This window comes from Euwallacea fornicatus, unplaced genomic scaffold (assembly GCF_040115645.1).
Source record: "Euwallacea fornicatus isolate EFF26 unplaced genomic scaffold, ASM4011564v1 scaffold_89, whole genome shotgun sequence".
NCBI lineage: Eukaryota > Metazoa > Arthropoda > Insecta > Coleoptera > Curculionidae > Euwallacea > Euwallacea fornicatus.
In genome coordinates this window covers 161,505-183,459 of record NW_027096057.1, presented here as the reverse complement: position 1 = coordinate 183,459, position 21,955 = coordinate 161,505, and positions in this window count along the sequence as shown.

The following is a 21,955-nucleotide window of genomic DNA, read 5'->3' as shown; positions in this document are numbered from 1 at the left end:
ATTACTCGTTTTCTAGAAAACTCACCAAGATACAATGAAGCCTTACTAGTCGTGTTAAAGTGCTCGTCGAGGTGATTCTGTGGTCAAATTTTGAACGTAGTTGGAGCTCATTTGCCGAAGTTACGGAGTTTCAAAGCTTGAAAAGTCACGAAAGATGTGTGTTTGTGCACATAAATTACTCGTTTACTAGAAAACTCACCAAGATACAATGAAGCCTTCTTAGTTGTGTTAAAAAGAGTTCGTCGATGTGATTCTGTGGTAAAATTTTGAAGCTATTTGGAACTCATTTGCCGAAGTTACGGAGGTTCAAAACTTGAAAAGTCACGAAAGATCTGTGTTTGTGCACTTAAATTGCTCGTTTTCTAGAAAACTCACCAAGATACAATGAAGCCTTCTTAGCTTTGTTAAAAAGAGTTCGTCGATGTGATTCTGTGGCAAAATTTTTAAGCTATTTGGAGCTCATTTGCCGAAGTTACGGAGTTTCAAAGCTTGAAAAGTCACGAAAGATGTGTGTTTGAGCACATAAATTACTCGTTTTCTAGAAAACTCACCAAGATACATTGAAGCCTTATTTGTCATGTTAAAGAGCTCGTCGAGGTGATTCTGTGGTCAAATTTTGAAGGTAGTTGGAGCTCATTTGCCGAAGTTACGGAGTTTCAAAGCTTGAAAAGTCACGAAAGATGTGTGTTTGAGCACATAAATTACTCGTTTTCTAGAAAACTCACCAAGATACAATGAAGCCTTCTTAGTTGTGTTAAAAAGAGTTCGTCGATGTGATTCTGTGGCAAAATTTTTAAGCTATTTGGAGCTCATTTGCCGAAGTTACGGAGTTTCAAAGCTTGAAAAGTCACGAAAGATGTGTGTTTGTGCACATAAATTACTCGTTTACTAGAAAACTCACCAAGATACAATGAAGCCTTCTTAGTTGTGTTAAAAAGAGTTCGTCGATGTGATTCTGTGGTAAAATTTTGAAGCTATTTGGAACTCATTTGCCGAAGTTACGGAGGTTCAAAACTTGAAAAGTCACGAAAGATCTGTGTTTGTGCACTTAAATTGCTCGTTTTCTAGAAAACTCACCAAGATACAATGAAGCCTTCTTAGCTTTGTTAAAAAGAGTTCGTCGATGTGATTCTGTGGCAAAATTTTTAAGCTATTTGGAGCTCATTTGCCGAAGTTACCGAGTTTCAAAGCTTGAAAAGTCACGAAAGATGTGTGTTTGAGCACATAAATTACTCGTTTTCTAGAAAACTCACCAAGATACATTGAAGCCTTATTTGTCATGTTAAAGAGCTCGTCGAGGTGATTCTGTGGTCAAATTTTGAAGGTAGTTGGAGCTCATTTGCCGAAGTTACGGAGTTTCAAAGCTTGAAAAGTCACGAAAGATGTGTGTTTGAGCACATAAATTACTCGTTTTCTAGAAAACTCACCAAGATACAATGAAGCCTTACTAGTCGTGTTAAAGTGCTCGTCGAGGTGATTCTGTGGTCAAATTTTGAACGTAGTTGGAGCTCATTTGCCGAAGTTACGGAGTTTCAAAGCTTGAAAAGTCACGAAAGATGTGTGTTTGTGCACATAAATTACTCGTTTACTAGAAAACTCACCAAGATACAATGAAGCCTTCTTAGTTGTGTTAAAAAGAGTTCGTCGATGTGATTCTGTGGTAAAATTTTGAAGCTATTTGGAACTCATTTGCCGAAGTTACGGAGGTTCAAAACTTGAAAAGTCACGAAAGATCTGTGTTTGTGCACTTAAATTGCTCGTTTTCTAGAAAACTCACCAAGATACAATGAAGCCTTCTTAGCTTTGTTAAAAAGAGTTCGTCGATGTGATTCTGTGGCAAAATTTTTAAGCTATTTGGAGCTCATTTGCCGAAGTTACGGAGTTTCAAAGCTTGAAAAGTCACGAAAGATGTGTGTTTGAGCACATAAATTACTCGTTTTCTAGAAAACTCACCAAGATACATTGAAGCCTTATTTGTCATGTTAAAGAGCTCGTCGAGGTGATTCTGTGGTCAAATTTTGAAGGTAGTTGGAGCTCATTTGCCGAAGTTACGGAGTTTCAAAGCTTGAAAAGTCACGAAAGATGTGTGTTTGAGCACATAAATTACTCGTTTTCTAGAAAACTCACCAAGATACAATGAAGCCTTCTTAGTTGTGTTAAAAAGAGTTCGTCGATGTGATTCTGTGGCAAAATTTTTAAGCTATTTGGAGCTCATTTGCCGAAGTTACGGAGTTTCAAAGCTTGAAAAGTCACGAAAGATGTGTGTTTGTGCACATAAATTACTCGTTTACTAGAAAACTCACCAAGATACAATGAAGCCTTCTTAGTTGTGTTAAAAAGAGTTCGTCGATGTGATTCTGTGGTAAAATTTTGAAGCTATTTGGAACTCATTTGCCGAAGTTACGGAGGTTCAAAACTTGAAAAGTCACGAAAGATCTGTGTTTGTGCACTTAAATTGCTCGTTTTCTAGAAAACTCACCAAGATACAATGAAGCCTTCTTAGCTTTGTTAAAAAGAGTTCGTCGATGTGATTCTGTGGCAAAATTTTTAAGCTATTTGGAGCTCATTTGCCGAAGTTACCGAGTTTCAAAGCTTGAAAAGTCACGAAAGATGTGTGTTTGAGCACATAAATTACTCGTTTTCTAGAAAACTCACCAAGATACATTGAAGCCTTATTTGTCATGTTAAAGAGCTCGTCGAGGTGATTCTGTGGTCAAATTTTGAAGGTAGTTGGAGCTCATTTGCCGAAGTTACGGAGTTTCAAAGCTTGAAAAGTCACGAAAGATGTGTGTTTGAGCACATAAATTACTCGTTTTCTAGAAAACTCACCAAGATACAATGAAGCCTTCTTAGTTGTGTTAAAAAGAGTTCGTCGATGTGATTCTGTGGCAAAATTTTTAAGCTATTTGGAGCTCATTTGCCGAAGTTACGGAGTTTCAAAGCTTGAAAAGTAACGAAAGATGTGTGTTTGAGCACATAAATTACTCGTTTCTAGAAAACTCACCAAGATACATTGAAGCCTTATTTGTCATGTTAAAAGCTCGTCGAGGTGATTCTGTGGTCAAATTTTGAACGTAGTTGGAGCTCATTTGCCGAAGTTACGGAGATTCAAAGCTTGAAAAGTAACGAAAGATGTGTGTTTGTGCACATAAATTACTCGTTTCTAGAAAACTCACCAAGATACATTGAAGCCTTATTTGTCATGTTAAAGAGCTCGTCGAGGTGATTCTGTGGTCAAATTTTGAACGTAGTTGGAGCTCATTTGCCGAAGTTACGGAGTTTCAAAGCTTGAAAAGTAACGAAAGATGTGTGTTTGTGCACATAAATTACTCGTTTCTAGAAAACTCACCAAGATACATTGAAGCCTTATTTGTCATGTTAAAGAGCTCGTCGAGGTGATTCTGTGGTCAAATTTTGAACGTAGTTGGAGCTCATTTGCCGAAGTTACGGAGATTCAAAGCTTGAAAAGTAACAAAAGATGTGTGTTTGTGCACATAAATTACTCGTTTCTAGAAAACTAACCAAGATACATTGAAGCCTTATTTGTCATGTTAAAGAGCTCGTCGAGGTGATTCTGTGGTCAAATTTTGAACGTAGTTGGAGCTCATTTGCCGAAGTTACGGAGGTTCAAAGCTTGAAAAGTCACGAAAGATGTGTGTTTGTGCACATAAATTACTCGTTTTCTAGAAAACTCACCAAGATACATTGAAGCCTTATTTGTCATGTTAAATAGCTCGTCGAGTTGATTCTGTGGTCAAATTTTGAAGGAAGTTGGAGCTCATTTGCCGAAGTTACGGAGATTCAAAGCTTGAAAAGTAACGAAAGATGTGTGTTTGTGCACATAAATTACTCGTTTCTAGAAAACTCACCAAGATACATTGAAGCCTTCTTAGCTTTGTTAAAAAGAGTTCGTCGATGTGATTCTGTGGCAAAATTTTTAAGCTATTTGGAGCTCATTTGCCGAAGTTACGGAGTTTCAAAGCTTGAAAAGTCACGAAAGATGTGTGTTTGTGCACATAAATTACTCGTTTACTAGAAAACTCACCAAGATACAATGAAGCCTTCTTAGTTGTGTTAAAAAGAGTTCGTCGATGTGATTCTGTGGTAAAATTTTGAAGCTATTTGGAACTCATTTGCCGAAGTTACGGAGGTTCAAAACTTGAAAAGTCACGAAAGATCTGTGTTTGTGCACTTAAATTGCTCGTTTTCTAGAAAACTCACCAAGATACAATGAAGCCTTCTTAGCTTTGTTAAAAAGAGTTCGTCGATGTGATTCTGTGGCAAAATTTTTAAGCTATTTGGAGCTCATTTGCCGAAGTTACCGAGTTTCAAAGCTTGAAAAGTCACGAAAGATGTGTGTTTGAGCACATAAATTACTCGTTTTCTAGAAAACTCACCAAGATACATTGAAGCCTTATTTGTCATGTTAAAGAGCTCGTCGAGGTGATTCTGTGGTCAAATTTTGAAGGTAGTTGGAGCTCATTTGCCGAAGTTACGGAGTTTCAAAGCTTGAAAAGTCACGAAAGATGTGTGTTTGAGCACATAAATTACTCGTTTTCTAGAAAACTCACCAAGATACAATGAAGCCTTACTAGTCGTGTTAAAGTGCTCGTCGAGGTGATTCTGTGGTCAAATTTTGAACGTAGTTGGAGCTCATTTGCCGAAGTTACGGAGGTTCAAAGCTTGAAAAGTCACGAAAGATGTGTGTTTGTGCACATAAATTACTCGTTTTCTAGAAAACTCACCAAGATACAATGAAGCCTTATTTGTCATGTTAAAGAGCTCGTCGAGGTGATTCTGTGGTCAAATTTTGAAGGTAGTTGTAGCTCATTTGCCGAAGTTACGGAGGTTCAAAGCTTGAAAAGTCACGAAAGATGTGTGTTTGTGCACATAAATTACTCGTTTTCTAGAAAACTCGCCAAGATACAATGAAGCCTTATAAGTTATGTTAAAGTGCTCGTCGAGGTGAGTCTGTGGTAAAATTTGAAGGTAGTTGGAGCTCATTTGCCGAAGTTACGGAGGTTCAAAGCTTGAAAAGTCACGAAAGATGTGTGTTTGTGCACATAAATTACTCGTTTTCTAGAAAACTCACCAAGATACATTGAAGCCTTATTTGTCATGTTAAAGAGCTCGTCGAGTTGATTCTGTGGTCAAATTTTGAAGGAAGTTGGAGCTCATTTGCCGAAGTTACGCAGATTCAAAGCTTGAAAAGTAACGAAAGATGTGTGTTTGTGCACATAAATTACTCGTTTTCTAGAAAACTCACCAAGATACAATGAAGCCTTATTTGTCATGTTAAAGAGCTCGTCGAGGTGATTCTGATGTCAAATTTTGAAGGTAGTTGGAGCTCATTTGCCGAAGTTACGGAGATTCAAAGCTTGAAAAGTAACGAAAGATGTGTGTTTGTGCACATAAATTACTCGTTTCTAGAAAACTCACCAAGATACATTGAAGCCTTATTTGTCATGTTAAAGAGCTCGTCGAGGTGATTCTGTGGTCAAATTTTGAACGTAGTTGGAGCTCATTTGCCGAAGTTACGGAGATTCAAAGCTTGAAAAGTAACGAAAGATGTGTGTTTGTGCACATAAATTACTCGTTTCTAGAAAACTCACCAAGATACATTGAAGCCTTATTTGTCATGTTAAAGAGCTCGTCGAGGTGATTCTGTGGTCAAATTTTGAACGTAGTTGGAGCTCATTTGCCGAAGTTACGGAGATTCAAAGCTTGAAAAGTAACAAAAGATGTGTGTTTGTGCACATAAATTACTCGTTTCTAGAAAACTAACCAAGATACATTGAAGCCTTATTTGTCATGTTAAAGAGCTCGTCGAGGTGATTCTGTGGTCAAATTTTGAACGTAGTTGGAGCTCATTTGCCGAAGTTACGGAGATTCAAAGTTTGAAAAGTAACGAAAGATGTGTGTTTGAGCACATAAATTACTCGTTTCCTAGAAAACTCACCAAGATACAATGAAGCCTTATTTGTCATGTTAAAGAGCTCGTCGAGGTGATTCTGTGGTCAAATTTTGAAGGTAGTTGGAGCTCATTTGCCGAAGTTACGGAGATTCAAAGCTTGAAAAGTAACGAAAGATGTGTGTTTGTGCACATAAATTACTCGTTTCTAGAAAACTCACCAAGATACATTGAAGCCTTATTTGTCATGTTAAAGTGCTCGTCGAGGTGATTCTGTGGTCAAATTTTGAACGTAGTTGGAGCTCATTTGCCGAAGTTACGGAGTTTCAAAGCTTGAAAAGTCACGAAAGATGTGTGTTTGTGCACATAAATTACTCGTTTACTAGAAAACTCACCAAGATACAATGAAGCCTTCTTAGTTGTGTTAAAAAGAGTTCGTCGATGTGATTCTGTGGTAAAATTTTGAAGCTATTTGGAACTCATTTGCCGAAGTTACGGAGGTTCAAAACTTGAAAAGTCACGAAAGATCTGTGTTTGTGCACTTAAATTGCTCGTTTTCTAGAAAACTCACCAAGATACAATGAAGCCTTCTTAGCTTTGTTAAAAAGAGTTCGTCGATGTGATTCTGTGGCAAAATTTTTAAGCTATTTGGAGCTCATTTGCCGAAGTTACGGAGTTTCAAAGCTTGAAAAGTCACGAAAGATGTGTGTTTGAGCACATAAATTACTCGTTTTCTAGAAAACTCACCAAGATACATTGAAGCCTTATTTGTCATGTTAAAGAGCTCGTCGAGGTGATTCTGTGGTCAAATTTTGAAGGTAGTTGGAGCTCATTTGCCGAAGTTACGGAGTTTCAAAGCTTGAAAAGTCACGAAAGATGTGTGTTTGAGCACATAAATTACTCGTTTTCTAGAAAACTCACCAAGATACAATGAAGCCTTCTTAGTTGTGTTAAAAAGAGTTCGTCGATGTGATTCTGTGGCAAAATTTTTAAGCTATTTGGAGCTCATTTGCCGAAGTTACGGAGTTTCAAAGCTTGAAAAGTCACGAAAGATGTGTGTTTGTGCACATAAATTACTCGTTTACTAGAAAACTCACCAAGATACAATGAAGCCTTCTTAGTTGTGTTAAAAAGTGTTCGTCGATGTGATTCTGTGGTAAAATTTTGAAGCTATTTGGAACTCATTTGCCGAAGTTACGGAGGTTCAAAACTTGAAAAGTCACGAAAGATCTGTGTTTGTGCACTTAAATTGCTCGTTTTCTAGAAAACTCACCAAGATACAATGAAGCCTTCTTAGCTTTGTTAAAAAGAGTTCGTCGATGTGATTCTGTGGCAAAATTTTTAAGCTATTTGGAGCTCATTTGCCGAAGTTACCGAGTTTCAAAGCTTGAAAAGTCACGAAAGATGTGTGTTTGAGCACATAAATTACTCGTTTTCTAGAAAACTCACCAAGATACATTGAAGCCTTATTTGTCATGTTAAAGAGCTCGTCGAGGTGATTCTGTGGTCAAATTTTGAAGGTAGTTGGAGCTCATTTGCCGAAGTTACGGAGTTTCAAAGCTTGAAAAGTCACGAAAGATGTGTGTTTGAGCACATAAATTACTCGTTTTCTAGAAAACTCACCAAGATACAATGAAGCCTTCTTAGTTGTGTTAAAAAGAGTTCGTCGATGTGATTCTGTGGCAAAATTTTTAAGCTATTTGGAGCTCATTTGCCGAAGTTACGGAGTTTCAAAGCTTGAAAAGTAACGAAAGATGTGTGTTTGAGCACATAAATTACTCGTTTCTAGAAAACTCACCAAGATACATTGAAGCCTTATTTGTCATGTTAAAAGCTCGTCGAGGTGATTCTGTGGTCAAATTTTGAACGTAGTTGGAGCTCATTTGCCGAAGTTACGGAGATTCAAAGCTTGAAAAGTAACGAAAGATGTGTGTTTGTGCACATAAATTACTCGTTTCTAGAAAACTCACCAAGATACATTGAAGCCTTATTTGTCATGTTAAAGAGCTCGTCGAGGTGATTCTGTGGTCAAATTTTGAACGTAGTTGGAGCTCATTTGCCGAAGTTACGGAGTTTCAAAGCTTGAAAAGTAACGAAAGATGTGTGTTTGTGCACATAAATTACTCGTTTCTAGAAAACTCACCAAGATACATTGAAGCCTTATTTGTCATGTTAAAGAGCTCGTCGAGGTGATTCTGTGGTCAAATTTTGAACGTAGTTGGAGCTCATTTGCCGAAGTTACGGAGATTCAAAGCTTGAAAAGTAACAAAAGATGTGTGTTTGTGCACATAAATTACTCGTTTCTAGAAAACTAACCAAGATACATTGAAGCCTTATTTGTCATGTTAAAGAGCTCGTCGAGGTGATTCTGTGGTCAAATTTTGAACGTAGTTGGAGCTCATTTGCCGAAGTTACGGAGGTTCAAAGCTTGAAAAGTCACGAAAGATGTGTGTTTGTGCACATAAATTACTCGTTTTCTAGAAAACTCACCAAGATACATTGAAGCCTTATTTGTCATGTTAAAGAGCTCGTCGAGTTGATTCTGTGGTCAAATTTTGAAGGAAGTTGGAGCTCATTTGCCGAAGTTACGGAGATTCAAAGCTTGAAAAGTAACGAAAGATGTGTGTTTGTGCACATAAATTACTCGTTTCTAGAAAACTCACCAAGATACATTGAAGCCTTCTTAGCTTTGTTAAAAAGAGTTCGTCGATGTGATTCTGTGGCAAAATTTTTAAGCTATTTGGAGCTCATTTGCCGAAGTTACGGAGTTTCAAAGCTTGAAAAGTCACGAAAGATGTGTGTTTGTGCACATAAATTACTCGTTTACTAGAAAACTCACCAAGATACAATGAAGCCTTCTTAGTTGTGTTAAAAAGAGTTCGTCGATGTGATTCTGTGGTAAAATTTTGAAGCTATTTGGAACTCATTTGCCGAAGTTACGGAGGTTCAAAACTTGAAAAGTCACGAAAGATCTGTGTTTGTGCACTTAAATTGCTCGTTTTCTAGAAAACTCACCAAGATACAATGAAGCCTTCTTAGCTTTGTTAAAAAGAGTTCGTCGATGTGATTCTGTGGCAAAATTTTTAAGCTATTTGGAGCTCATTTGCCGAAGTTACCGAGTTTCAAAGCTTGAAAAGTCACGAAAGATGTGTGTTTGAGCACATAAATTACTCGTTTTCTAGAAAACTCACCAAGATACATTGAAGCCTTATTTGTCATGTTAAAGAGCTCGTCGAGGTGATTCTGTGGTCAAATTTTGAAGGTAGTTGGAGCTCATTTGCCGAAGTTACGGAGTTTCAAAGCTTGAAAAGTCACGAAAGATGTGTGTTTGAGCACATAAATTACTCGTTTTCTAGAAAACTCACCAAGATACAATGAAGCCTTCGTAGTTGTGTTAAAAAGAGTTCGTCGATGTGATTCTGTGGCAAAATTTTTAAGCTATTTGGAGCTCATTTGCCGAAGTTACGGAGTTTCAAAGCTTGAAAAGTAACGAAAGATGTGTGTTTGAGCACATAAATTACTCGTTTTCTAGAAAACTCACCAAGATACATTGAAGCCTTATTTGTCATGTTAAAGAGCTCGTCGAGGTGATTCTGTGGTCAAATTTTGAAGGTAGTTGGAGCTCATTTGCCGAAGTTACGGAGTTTCAAAGCTTGAAAAGTCACGAAAGATGTGTGTTTGAGCACATAAATTACTCGTTTTCTAGAAAACTCACCAAGATACAATGAAGCCTTCTTAGTTGTGTTAAAAAGAGTTCGTCGATGTGATTCTGTGGCAAAATTTTTAAGCTATTTGGAGCTCATTTGCCGAAGTTACGGAGTTTCAAAGCTTGAAAAGTCACGAAAGATGTGTGTTTGAGCACATAAATTACTCGTTTTCTAGAAAACTCACCAAGATACAATGAAGCCTTCTTAGTTGTGTTAAAAAGAGTTCGTCGATGTGATTCTGTGGCAAAATTTTTAAGCTATTTGGAGCTCATTTGCCGAAGTTACGGAGTTTCAAAGCTTGAAAAGTAACGAAAGATGTGTGTTTGAGCACATAAATTACTCGTTTCTAGAAAACTCACCAAGATACATTGAAGCCTTATTTGTCATGTTAAAAGCTCGTCGAGGTGATTCTGTGGTCAAATTTTGAACGTAGTTGGAGCTCATTTGCCGAAGTTACGGAGATTCAAAGCTTGAAAAGTAACGAAAGATGTGTGTTTGTGCACATAAATTACTCGTTTCTAGAAAACTCACCAAGATACATTGAAGCCTTATTTGTCATGTTAAAGAGCTCGTCGAGGTGATTCTGTGGTCAAATTTTGAACGTAGTTGGAGCTCATTTGCCGAAGTTACGGAGTTTCAAAGCTTGAAAAGTAACGAAAGATGTGTGTTTGTGCACATAAATTACTCGTTTCTAGAAAACTCACCAAGATACATTGAAGCCTTATTTGTCATGTTAAAGAGCTCGTCGAGGTGATTCTGTGGTCAAATTTTGAACGTAGTTGGAGCTCATTTGCCGAAGTTACGGAGATTCAAAGCTTGAAAAGTAACAAAAGATGTGTGTTTGTGCACATAAATTACTCGTTTCTAGAAAACTAACCAAGATACATTGAAGCCTTATTTGTCATGTTAAAGAGCTCGTCGAGGTGATTCTGTGGTCAAATTTTGAACGTAGGTGGAGCTCATTTGCCGAAGTTACGGAGATTCAAAGCTTGAAAAGTAACGAAAGATGTGTGTTTGAGCACATAAATTACTCGTTTCCTAGAAAACTCACCAAGATACAATGAAGCCTTATTTGTCATGTTAAAGAGCTCGTCGAGGTGATTCTGTGGTCAAATTTTGAAGGTAGTTGGAGCTCATTTGCCGAAGATACGGAGATTCAAAGCTTGAAAAGTAACGAAAGATGTGTGTTTGTGCACATAAATTACTCGTTTCTAGAAAACTCACCAAGATACATTGAAGCCTTCTTAGCTTTGTTAAAAAGAGTTCGTCGATGTGATTCTGTGGCAAAATTTTTAAGCTATTTGGAGCTCATTTGCCGAAGTTACGGAGTTTCAAAGCTTGAAAAGTCACGAAAGATGTGTGTTTGTGCACATAAATTACTCGTTTACTAGAAAACTCACCAAGATACAATGAAGCCTTCTTAGTTGTGTTAAAAAGAGTTCGTCGATGTGATTCTGTGGTAAAATTTTGAAGCTATTTGGAACTCATTTGCCGAAGTTACGGAGGTTCAAAACTTGAAAAGTCACGAAAGATCTGTGTTTGTGCACTTAAATTGCTCGTTTTCTAGAAAACTCACCAAGATACAATGAAGCCTTCTTAGCTTTGTTAAAAAGAGTTCGTCGATGTGATTCTGTGGCAAAATTTTTAAGCTATTTGGAGCTCATTTGCCGAAGTTACCGAGTTTCAAAGCTTGAAAAGTCACGAAAGATGTGTGTTTGAGCACATAAATTACTCGTTTTCTAGAAAACTCACCAAGATACATTGAAGACTTATTTGTCATGTTAAAGAGCTCGTCGAGGTGATTCTGTGGTCAAATTTTGAAGGTAGTTGGAGCTCATTTGCCGAAGTTACGGAGTTTCAAAGCTTGAAAAGTCACGAAAGATGTGTGTTTGAGCACATAAATTACTCGTTTTCTAGAAAACTCACCAAGATACAATGAAGCCTTCTTAGTTGTGTTAAAAAGAGTTCGTCGATGTGATTCTGTGGCAAAATTTTTAAGCTATTTGGAGCTCATTTGCCGAAGTTACGGAGTTTCAAAGCTTGAAAAGTAACGAAAGATGTGTGTTTGAGCACATAAATTACTCGTTTCTAGAAAACTCACCAAGATACATTGAAGCCTTATTTGTCATGTTAAAAGCTCGTCGAGGTGATTCTGTGGTCAAATTTTGAACGTAGTTGGAGCTCATTTGCCGAAGTTACGGAGATTCAAAGCTTGAAAAGTAACGAAAGATGTGTGTTTGTGCACATAAATTACTCGTTTCTAGAAAACTCACCAAGATACATTGAAGCCTTATTTGTCATGTTAAAGAGCTCGTCGAGGTGATTCTGTGGTCAAATTTTGAACGTAGTTGGAGCTCATTTGCCGAAGTTACGGAGTTTCAAAGCTTGAAAAGTAACGAAAGATGTGTGTTTGTGCACATAAATTACTCGTTTCTAGAAAACTCACCAAGATACATTGAAGCCTTATTTGTCATGTTAAAGAGCTCGTCGAGGTGATTCTGTGGTCAAATTTTGAACGTAGTTGGAGCTCATTTGCCGAAGTTACGGAGATTCAAAGCTTGAAAAGTAACAAAAGATGTGTGTTTGTGCACATAAATTACTCGTTTCTAGAAAACTCACCAAGATACATTGAAGCCTTATTTGTCATGTTAAAGAGCTCGTCGAGGTGATTCTGTGGTCAAATTTTGAACGTAGTTGGAGCTCATTTGCCGAAGTTACGGAGATTCAAAGCTTGAAAAGTAACAAAAGATGTGTGTTTGTGCACATAAATTACTCGTTTCTAGAAAACTAACCAAGATACATTGAAGCCTTATTTGTCATGTTAAAGAGCTCGTCGAGGTGATTCTGTGGTCAAATTTTGAACGTAGTTGGAGCTCATTTGCCGAAGTTACGGAGATTCAAAGCTTGAAAAGTAACGAAAGATGTGTGTTTGAGCACATAAATTACTCGTTTCCTAGAAAACTCACCAAGATACATTGAAGCCTTATTTGTCATGTTAAAGTGCTCGTCGAGGTGATTCTGTGGTCAAATTTTGAACGTAGTTGGAGCTCATTTGCCGAAGTTACGGAGTTTCAAAGCTTGAAAAGTCACGAAAGATGTGTGTTTGTGCACATAAATTACTCGTTTACTAGAAAACTCACCAAGATACAATGAAGCCTTCTTAGTTGTGTTAAAAAGAGTTCGTCGATGTGATTCTGTGGTAAAATTTTGAAGCTATTTGGAACTCATTTGCCGAAGTTACGGAGGTTCAAAACTTGAAAAGTCACGAAAGATCTGTGTTTGTGCACTTAAATTGCTCGTTTTCTAGAAAACTCACCAAGATACAATGAAGCCTTCTTAGCTTTGTTAAAAAGAGTTCGTCGATGTGATTCTGTGGCAAAATTTTTAAGCTATTTGGAGCTCATTTGCCGAAGTTACGGAGTTTCAAAGCTTGAAAAGTCACGAAAGATGTGTGTTTGAGCACATAAATTACTCGTTTTCTAGAAAACTCACCAAGATACATTGAAGCCTTATTTGTCATGTTAAAGAGCTCGTCGAGGTGATTCTGTGGTCAAATTTTGAAGGTAGTTGGAGCTCATTTGCCGAAGTTACGGAGTTTCAAAGCTTGAAAAGTCACGAAAGATGTGTGTTTGAGCACATAAATTACTCGTTTTCTAGAAAACTCACCAAGATACAATGAAGCCTTCTTAGTTGTGTTAAAAAGAGTTCGTCGATGTGATTCTGTGGCAAAATTTTTAAGCTATTTGGAGCTCATTTGCCGAAGTTACGGAGTTTCAAAGCTTGAAAAGTCACGAAAGATGTGTGTTTGAGCACATAAATTACTCGTTTTCTAGAAAACTCACCAAGATACATTGAAGCCTTATTTGTCATGTTAAAGAGCTCGTCGAGTTGATTCTGTGGTCAAATTTTGAAGGAAGTTGGAGCTCATTTGCCGAAGTTACGGAGTTTCAAAGCTTGAAAAGTAACGAAAGATGTGTGTTTGTGCACATAAATTACTCGTTTCTAGAAAACTCACCAAGATACATTGAAGCCTTATTTGTCATGTTAAAGAGCTCGTCGAGGTGATTCTGTGGTCAAATTTTGAACGTAGTTGGAGCTCATTTGCCGAAGTTACGGAGATTCAAAGCTTGAAAAGTAACAAAAGATGTGTGTTTGTGCACATAAATTACTCGTTTCTAGAAAACTAACCAAGATACATTGAAGCCTTATTTGTCATGTTAAAGAGCTCGTCGAGGTGATTCTGTGGTCAAATTTTGAACGTAGTTGGAGCTCATTTGCCGAAGTTACGGAGGTTCAAAGCTTGAAAAGTCACGAAAGATGTGTGTTTGTGCACATAAATTACTCGTTTTCTAGAAAACTCACCAAGATACATTGAAGCCTTATTTGTCATGTTAAAGAGCTCGTCGAGGTGATTCTGTGGTCAAATTTTGAACGTAGTTGGAGCTCATTTGCCGAAGTTACGGAGATTCAAAGCTTGAAAAGTAACAAAAGATGTGTGTTTGTGCACATAAATTACTCGTTTCTAGAAAACTAACCAAGATACATTGAAGCCTTATTTGTCATGTTAAAGAGCTCGTCGAGGTGATTCTGTGGTCAAATTTTGAACGTAGTTGGAGCTCATTTGCCGAAGTTACGGAGATTCAAAGCTTGAAAAGTAACGAAAGATGTGTGTTTGAGCACATAAATTACTCGTTTCCTAGAAAACTCACCAAGATACAATGAAGCCTTATTTGTCATGTTAAAGAGCTCGTCGAGGTGATTCTGTGGTCAAATTTTGAAGGTAGTTGGAGCTCATTTGCCGAAGTTACGGAGATTCAAAGCTTGAAAAGTAACGAAAGATGTGTGTTTGTGCACATAAATTACTCGTTTCTAGAAAACTCACCAAGATACATTGAAGCCTTATTTGTCATGTTAAAGTGCTCGTCGAGGTGATTCTGTGGTCAAATTTTGAACGTAGTTGGAGCTCATTTGCCGAAGTTACGGAGTTTCAAAGCTTGAAAAGTCACGAAAGATGTGTGTTTGTGCACATAAATTACTCGTTTACTAGAAAACTCACCAAGATACAATGAAGCCTTCTTAGCTTTGTTAAAAAGAGTTCGTCGATGTGATTCTGTGGTCAAATTTTGAAGGAAGTTGGAGCTCATTTGCCGAAGTTACGGAGATTCAAAGCTTGAAAAGTAACGAAAGATGTGTGTTTGTGCACATAAATTACTCGTTTCTAGAAAACTCACCAAGATACATTGAAGCCTTATTTGTCATGTTAAAGAGCTCGTCGAGGTGATTCTGTGGTCAAATTTTGAAGGAAGTTGGAGCTCATTTGCCGAAGTTACGGAGATTCAAAGCTTGAAAAGTAACGAAAGATGTGTGTTTGTGCACATAAATTACTCGTTTCTAGAAAACTCACCAAGATACATTGAAGCCTTATTTGTCATGTTAAAGAGCTCGTCGAGGTGATTCTGTGGTCAAATTTTGAACGTAGTTGGAGCTCATTTGCCGAAGTTACGGAGATTCAAAGTTTGAAAAGTAACGAAAGATGTGTGTTTGAGCACATAAATTACTCGTTTCCTAGAAAACTCACCAAGATACAATGAAGCCTTATTTGTCATGTTAAAGAGCTCGTCGAGGTGATTCTGTGGTCAAATTTTGAAGGTAGTTGGAGCTCATTTGCCGAAGTTACGGAGATTCAAAGCTTGAAAAGTAACGAAAGATGTGTGTTTGAGCACATAAATTACTCGTTTCCTAGAAAACTCACCAAGATACAATGAAGCCTTCTTAGCTTTGTTAAAAAGAGTTCGTCGATGTGATTCTGTGGCAAAATTTTTAAGCTATTTGGAGCTCATTTGCCGAAGTTACGGAGTTTCAAAGCTTGAAAAGTCACGAAAGATGTGTGTTTGTGCACATAAATTACTCGTTTACTAGAAAACTCACCAAGATACAATGAAGCCTTCTTAGTTGTGTTAAAAAGAGTTCGTCGATGTGATTCTGTGGTAAAATTTTGAAGCTATTTGGAACTCATTTGCCGAAGTTACGGAGGTTCAAAACTTGAAAAGTCACGAAAGATCTGTGTTTGTGCACTTAAATTGCTCGTTTTCTAGAAAACTCACCAAGATACAATGAAGCCTTCTTAGCTTTGTTAAAAAGAGTTCGTCGATGTGATTCTGTGGCAAAATTTTTAAGCTATTTGGAGCTCATTTGCCGAAGTTACCGAGTTTCAAAGCTTGAAAAGTCACGAAAGATGTGTGTTTGAGCACATAAATTACTCGTTTTCTAGAAAACTCACCAAGATACATTGAAGCCTTATTTGTCATGTTAAAGAGCTCGTCGAGGTGATTCTGTGGTCAAATTTTGAAGGTAGTTGGAGCTCATTTGCCGAAGTTACGGAGTTTCAAAGCTTGAAAAGTCACGAAAGATGTGTGTTTGAGCACATAAATTACTCGTTTTCTAGAAAACTCACCAAGATACAATGAAGCCTTCTTAGTTGTGTTAAAAAGAGTTCGTCGATGTGATTCTGTGGCAAAATTTTTAAGCTATTTGGAGCTCATTTGCCGAAGTTACGGAGTTTCAAAGCTTGAAAAGTAACGAAAGATGTGTGTTTGAGCACATAAATTACTCGTTTCTAGAAAACTCACCAAGATACATTGAAGCCTTATTTGTCATGTTAAAAGCTCGTCGAGGTGATTCTGTGGTCAAATTTTGAACGTAGTTGGAGCTCATTTGCCGAAGTTACGGAGATTCAAAGCTTGAAAAGTAACGAAAGATGTGTGTTTGTGCACATAAATTACTCGTTTCTAGAAAACTCACCAAGATACATTGAAGCCTTATTTGTCATGTTAAAGAGCTCGTCGAGGTGATTCTGTGGTCAAATTTTGAACGTAGTTGGAGCTCATTTGCCGAAGTTACGGAGTTTCAAAGCTTGAAAAGTAACGAAAGATGTGTGTTTGTGCACATAAATTACTCGTTTCTAGAAAACTCACCAAGATACATTGAAGCCTTATTTGTCATGTTAAAGAGCTCGTCGAGGTGATTCTGTGGTCAAATTTTGAAGGTAGTTGGAGCTCATTTGCCGAAGTTACGGAGATTCAAAGCTTGAAAAGTAACGAAAGATGTGTGTTTGTGCACATAAATTACTCGTTTCTAGAAAACTCACCAAGATACATTGAAGCCTTATTTGTCATGTTAAAGTGCTCGTCGAGGTGATTCTGTGGTCAAATTTTGAACGTAGTTGGAGCTCATTTGCCGAAGTTACGGAGTTTCAAAGCTTGAAAAGTCACGAAAGATGTGTGTTTGTGCACATAAATTACTCGTTTACTAGAAAACTCACCAAGATACAATGAAGCCTTCTTAGTTGTGTTAAAAAGAGTTCGTCGATGTGATTCTGTGGTAAAATTTTGAAGCTATTTGGAACTCATTTGCCGAAGTTACGGAGGTTCAAAACTTGAAAAGTCACGAAAGATCTGTGTTTGTGCACTTAAATTGCTCGTTTTCTAGAAAACTCACCAAGATAAAATGAAGCCTTCTTAGCTTTGTTAAAAAGAGTTCGTCGATGTGATTCTGTGGCAAAATTTTTAAGCTATTTGGAGCTCATTTGCCGAAGTTACGGAGTTTCAAAGCTTGAAAAGTCACGAAAGATGTGTGTTTGAGCACATAAATTACTCGTTTTCTAGAAAACTCACCAAGATACATTGAAGCCTTATTTGTCATGTTAAAGAGCTCGTCGAGGTGATTCTGTGGTCAAATTTTGAAGGTAGTTGGAGCTCATTTGCCGAAGTTACGGAGTTTCAAAGCTTGAAAAGTCACGAAAGATGTGTGTTTGAGCACATAAATTACTCGTTTTCTAGAAAACTCACCAAGATACAATGAAGCCTTCTTAGTTGTGTTAAAAAGAGTTCGTCGATGTGATTCTGTGGCAAAATTTTTAAGCTATTTGGAGCTCATTTGCCGAAGTTACGGAGTTTCAAAGCTTGAAAAGTCACGAAAGATGTGTGTTTGAGCACATAAATTACTCGTTTTCTAGAAAACTCACCAAGATACATTGAAGCCTTATTTGTCATGTTAAAGAGCTCGTCGAGGTGATTCTGTGGTCAAATTTTGAACGTAGTTGGAGCTCATTTGCCGAAGTTACGGAGGTTCAAAGCTTGAAAAGTCACGAAAGATGTGTGTTTGTGCACATAAATTACTCGTTTTCTAGAAAACTCACCAAGATACATTGAAGCCTTATTTGTCATGTTAAAGAGCTCGTCGAGTTGATTCTGTGGTCAAATTTTGAAGGAAGTTGGAGCTCATTTGCCGAAGTTACGGAGATTCAAAGCTTGAAAAGTAACGAAAGATGTGTGTTTGTGCACATAAATTACTCGTTTCTAGAAAACTCACCAAGATACATTGAAGCCTTATTTGTCATGTTAAAGAGCTCGTCGAGGTGATTCTGTGGTCAAATTTTGAACGTAGTTGGAGCTCATTTGCCGAAGTTACGGAGATTCAAAGCTTGAAAAGTAACGAAAGATGTGTGTTTGAGCACATAAATTACTCGTTTCCTAGAAAACTCACCAAGATACAATGAAGCCTTATTTGTCATGTTAAAGAGCTCGTCGAGGTGATTCTGTGGTCAAATTTTGAAGGTAGTTGGAGCTCATTTGCCGAAGTTACGGAGATTCAAAGCTTGAAAAGTAACGAAAGATGTGTGTTTGAGCACATAAATTACTCGTTTCCTAGAAAACTCACCAAGATACAATGAAGCCTTCTTAGCTTTGTTAAAAAGAGTTCGTCGATGTGATTCTGTGGCAAAATTTTTAAGCTATTTGGAGCTCATTTGCCGAAGTTACGGAGTTTCAAAGCTTGAAAAGTCACGAAAGATGTGTGTTTGTGCACATAAATTACTCGTTTACTAGAAAACTCACCAAGATACAATGAAGCCTTCTTAGTTGTGTTAAAAAGAGTTCGTCGATGTGATTCTGTGGTAAAATTTTGAAGCTATTTGGAACTCATTTGCCGAAGTTACGGAGGTTCAAAACTTGAAAAGTCACGAAAGATCTGTGTTTGTGCACTTAAATTGCTCGTTTTCTAGAAAACTCACCAAGATACAATGAAGCCTTCTTAGCTTTGTTAAAAAGAGTTCGTCGATGTGATTCTGTGGCAAAATTTTTAAGCTATTTGGAGCTCATTTGCCGAAGTTACCGAGTTTCAAAGCTTGAAAAGTCACGAAAGATGTGTGTTTGAGCACATAAATTACTCGTTTTCTAGAAAACTCACCAAGATACATTGAAGCCTTATTTGTCATGTTAAAGAGCTCGTCGAGGTGATTCTGTGGTCAAATTTTGAAGGTAGTTGGAGCTCATTTGCCGAAGTTACGGAGTTTCAAAGCTTGAAAAGTCACGAAAGATGTGTGTTTGAGCACATAAATTACTCGTTTTCTAGAAAACTCACCAAGATACAATGAAGCCTTCTTAGTTGTGTTAAAAAGAGTTCGTCGATGTGATTCTGTGGCAAAATTTTTAAGCTATTTGGAGCTCATTTGCCGAAGTTACGGAGTTTCAAAGCTTGAAAAGTCACGAAAGATGTGTGTTTGAGCACATAAATTACTCGTTTTCTAGAAAACTCACCAAGATACATTGAAGCCTTATTTGTCATGTTAAAGAGCTCGTCGAGGTGATTCTGTGGTCAAATTTTGAAGGTAGTTGGAGCTCATTTGCCGAAGTTACGGAGATTCAAAGCTTGAAAATTCGCGAAAGATGTGTGTTTGAGCACATACATTACTCGTTTTCTAGAAAACTCACCGAGATATAATGAAGCCTTATGAGTCATGATGAAGAACTCAACGCGATGATTCTATGATCAATTTTTTAAGCAATTTAAAGCACATTTGCCGAAGTTACGGAGTTTCAAAGCTTTGAAAAGTCGCGAAAGATGTGTGTTTGAGCACATAAATTACTCGTTTCCTAGAAAACTAACCAAGATACAAAGAAGCCTTACTAGTCGTGTTAAAGTGCTCGTCGAGGTGATTCTGTGGTCAAATTTTGAACGTAGTTGGAGCTCATTTGCCGAAGTTACGGAGGTTCAAAGCTTGAAAAGTAACGAAAGATGTGTGTTTGTGCACATAAATTACTCGTTTTCTAGAAAACTCACCAAGATACAATGAAGCCTTCTTAGTTGTGTTAAAAAGAGTTCGTCGATGTGATTCTGTGGCAAAATTTTTAAGCTATTTGGAGCTCATTTGCCGAAGTTACGGAGTTTCAAAGCTTGAAAAGTAACGAAAGATGTGTGTTTGAGCACATAAATTACTCGTTTCTAGAAAACTCACCAAGATACATTGAAGCCTTATTTGTCATGTTAAAAGCTCGTCGAGGTGATTCTGTGGTCAAATTTTGAACGTAGTTGGAGCTCATTTGCCGAAGTTACGGAGATTCAAAGCTTGAAAAGTAACGAAAGATGTGTGTTTGTGCACATAAATTACTCGTTTCTAGAAAACTCACCAAGATACATTGAAGCCTTATTTGTCATGTTAAAGAGCTCGTCGAGGTGATTCTGTGGTCAAATTTTGAACGTAGTTGGAGCTCATTTGCCGAAGTTACGGAGTTTCAAAGCTTGAAAAGTAACGAAAGATGTGTGTTTGTGCACATAAATTACTCGTTTCTAGAAAACTCACCAAGATACATTGAAGCCTTATTTGTCATGTTAAAGAGCTCGTCGAGGTGATTCTGTGGTCAAATTTTGAAGGTAGTTGGAGCTCATTTGCCGAAGTTACGGAGATTCAAAGCTTGAAAAGTAACGAAAGATGTGTGTTTGTGCACATAAATTACTCGTTTCTAGAAAACTCACCAAGATACATTGAAGCCTTATTTGTCATGTTAAAGTGCTCGTCGAGGTGATTCTGTGGTCAAATTTTGAACGTAGTTGGAGCTCATTTGCCGAAGTTACGGAGTTTCAAAGCTTGAAAAGTCACGAAAGATGTGTGTTTGTGCACATAAATTACTCGTTTACTAGAAAACTCACCAAGATACAATGAAGCCTTCTTAGTTGTGTTAAAAAGAGTTCGTCGATGTGATTCTGTGGTAAAATTTTGAAGCTATTTGGAACTCATTTGCCGAAGTTACGGAGGTTCAAAACTTGAAAAGTCACGAAAGATCTGTGTTTGTGCACTTAAATTGCTCGTTTTCTAGAAAACTCACCAAGATAAAATGAAGCCTTCTTAGCTTTGTTAAAAAGAGTTCGTCGATGTGATTCTGTGGCAAAATTTTTAAGCTATTTGGAGCTCATTTGCCGAAGTTACGGAGTTTCAAAGCTTGAAAAGTCACGAAAGATGTGTGTTTGAGCACATAAATTACTCGTTTTCTAGAAAACTCACCAAGATACATTGAAGCCTTATTTGTCATGTTAAAGAGCTCGTCGAGGTGATTCTGTGGTCAAATTTTGAAGGTAGTTGGAGCTCATTTGCCGAAGTTACGGAGTTTCAAAGCTTGAAAAGTCACGAAAGATGTGTGTTTGAGCACATAAATTACTCGTTTTCTAGAAAACTCACCAAGATACAATGAAGCCTTCTTAGTTGTGTTAAAAAGAGTTCGTCGATGTGATTCTGTGGCAAAATTTTTAAGCTATTTGGAGCTCATTTGCCGAAGTTACGGAGTTTCAAAGCTTGAAAAGTCACGAAAGATGTGTGTTTGAGCACATAAATTACTCGTTTTCTAGAAAACTCACCAAGATACATTGAAGCCTTATTTGTCATGTTAAAGAGCTCGTCGAGGTGATTCTGTGGTCAAATTTTGAACGTAGTTGGAGCTCATTTGCCGAAGTTACGGAGGTTCAAAGCTTGAAAAGTCACGAAAGATGTGTGTTTGTGCACATAAATTACTCGTTTTCTAGAAAACTCACCAAGATACATTGAAGCCTTATTTGTCATGTTAAAGAGCTCGTCGAGTTGATTCTGTGGTCAAATTTTGAAGGAAGTTGGAGCTCATTTGCCGAAGTTACGGAGATTCAAAGCTTGAAAAGTAACGAAAGATGTGTGTTTGTGCACATAAATTACTCGTTTCTAGAAAACTCACCAAGATACATTGAAGCCTTATTTGTCATGTTAAAGAGCTCGTCGAGGTGATTCTGTGGTCAAATTTTGAACGTAGTTGGAGCTCATTTGCCGAAGTTACGGAGATTCAAAGCTTGAAAAGTAACGAAAGATGTGTGTTTGAGCACATAAATTACTCGTTTCCTAGAAAACTCACCAAGATACAATGAAGCCTTATTTGTCATGTTAAAGAGCTCGTCGAGGTGATTCTGTGGTCAAATTTTGAAGGTAGTTGGAGCTCATTTGCCGAAGTTACGGAGATTCAAAGCTTGAAAAGTAACGAAA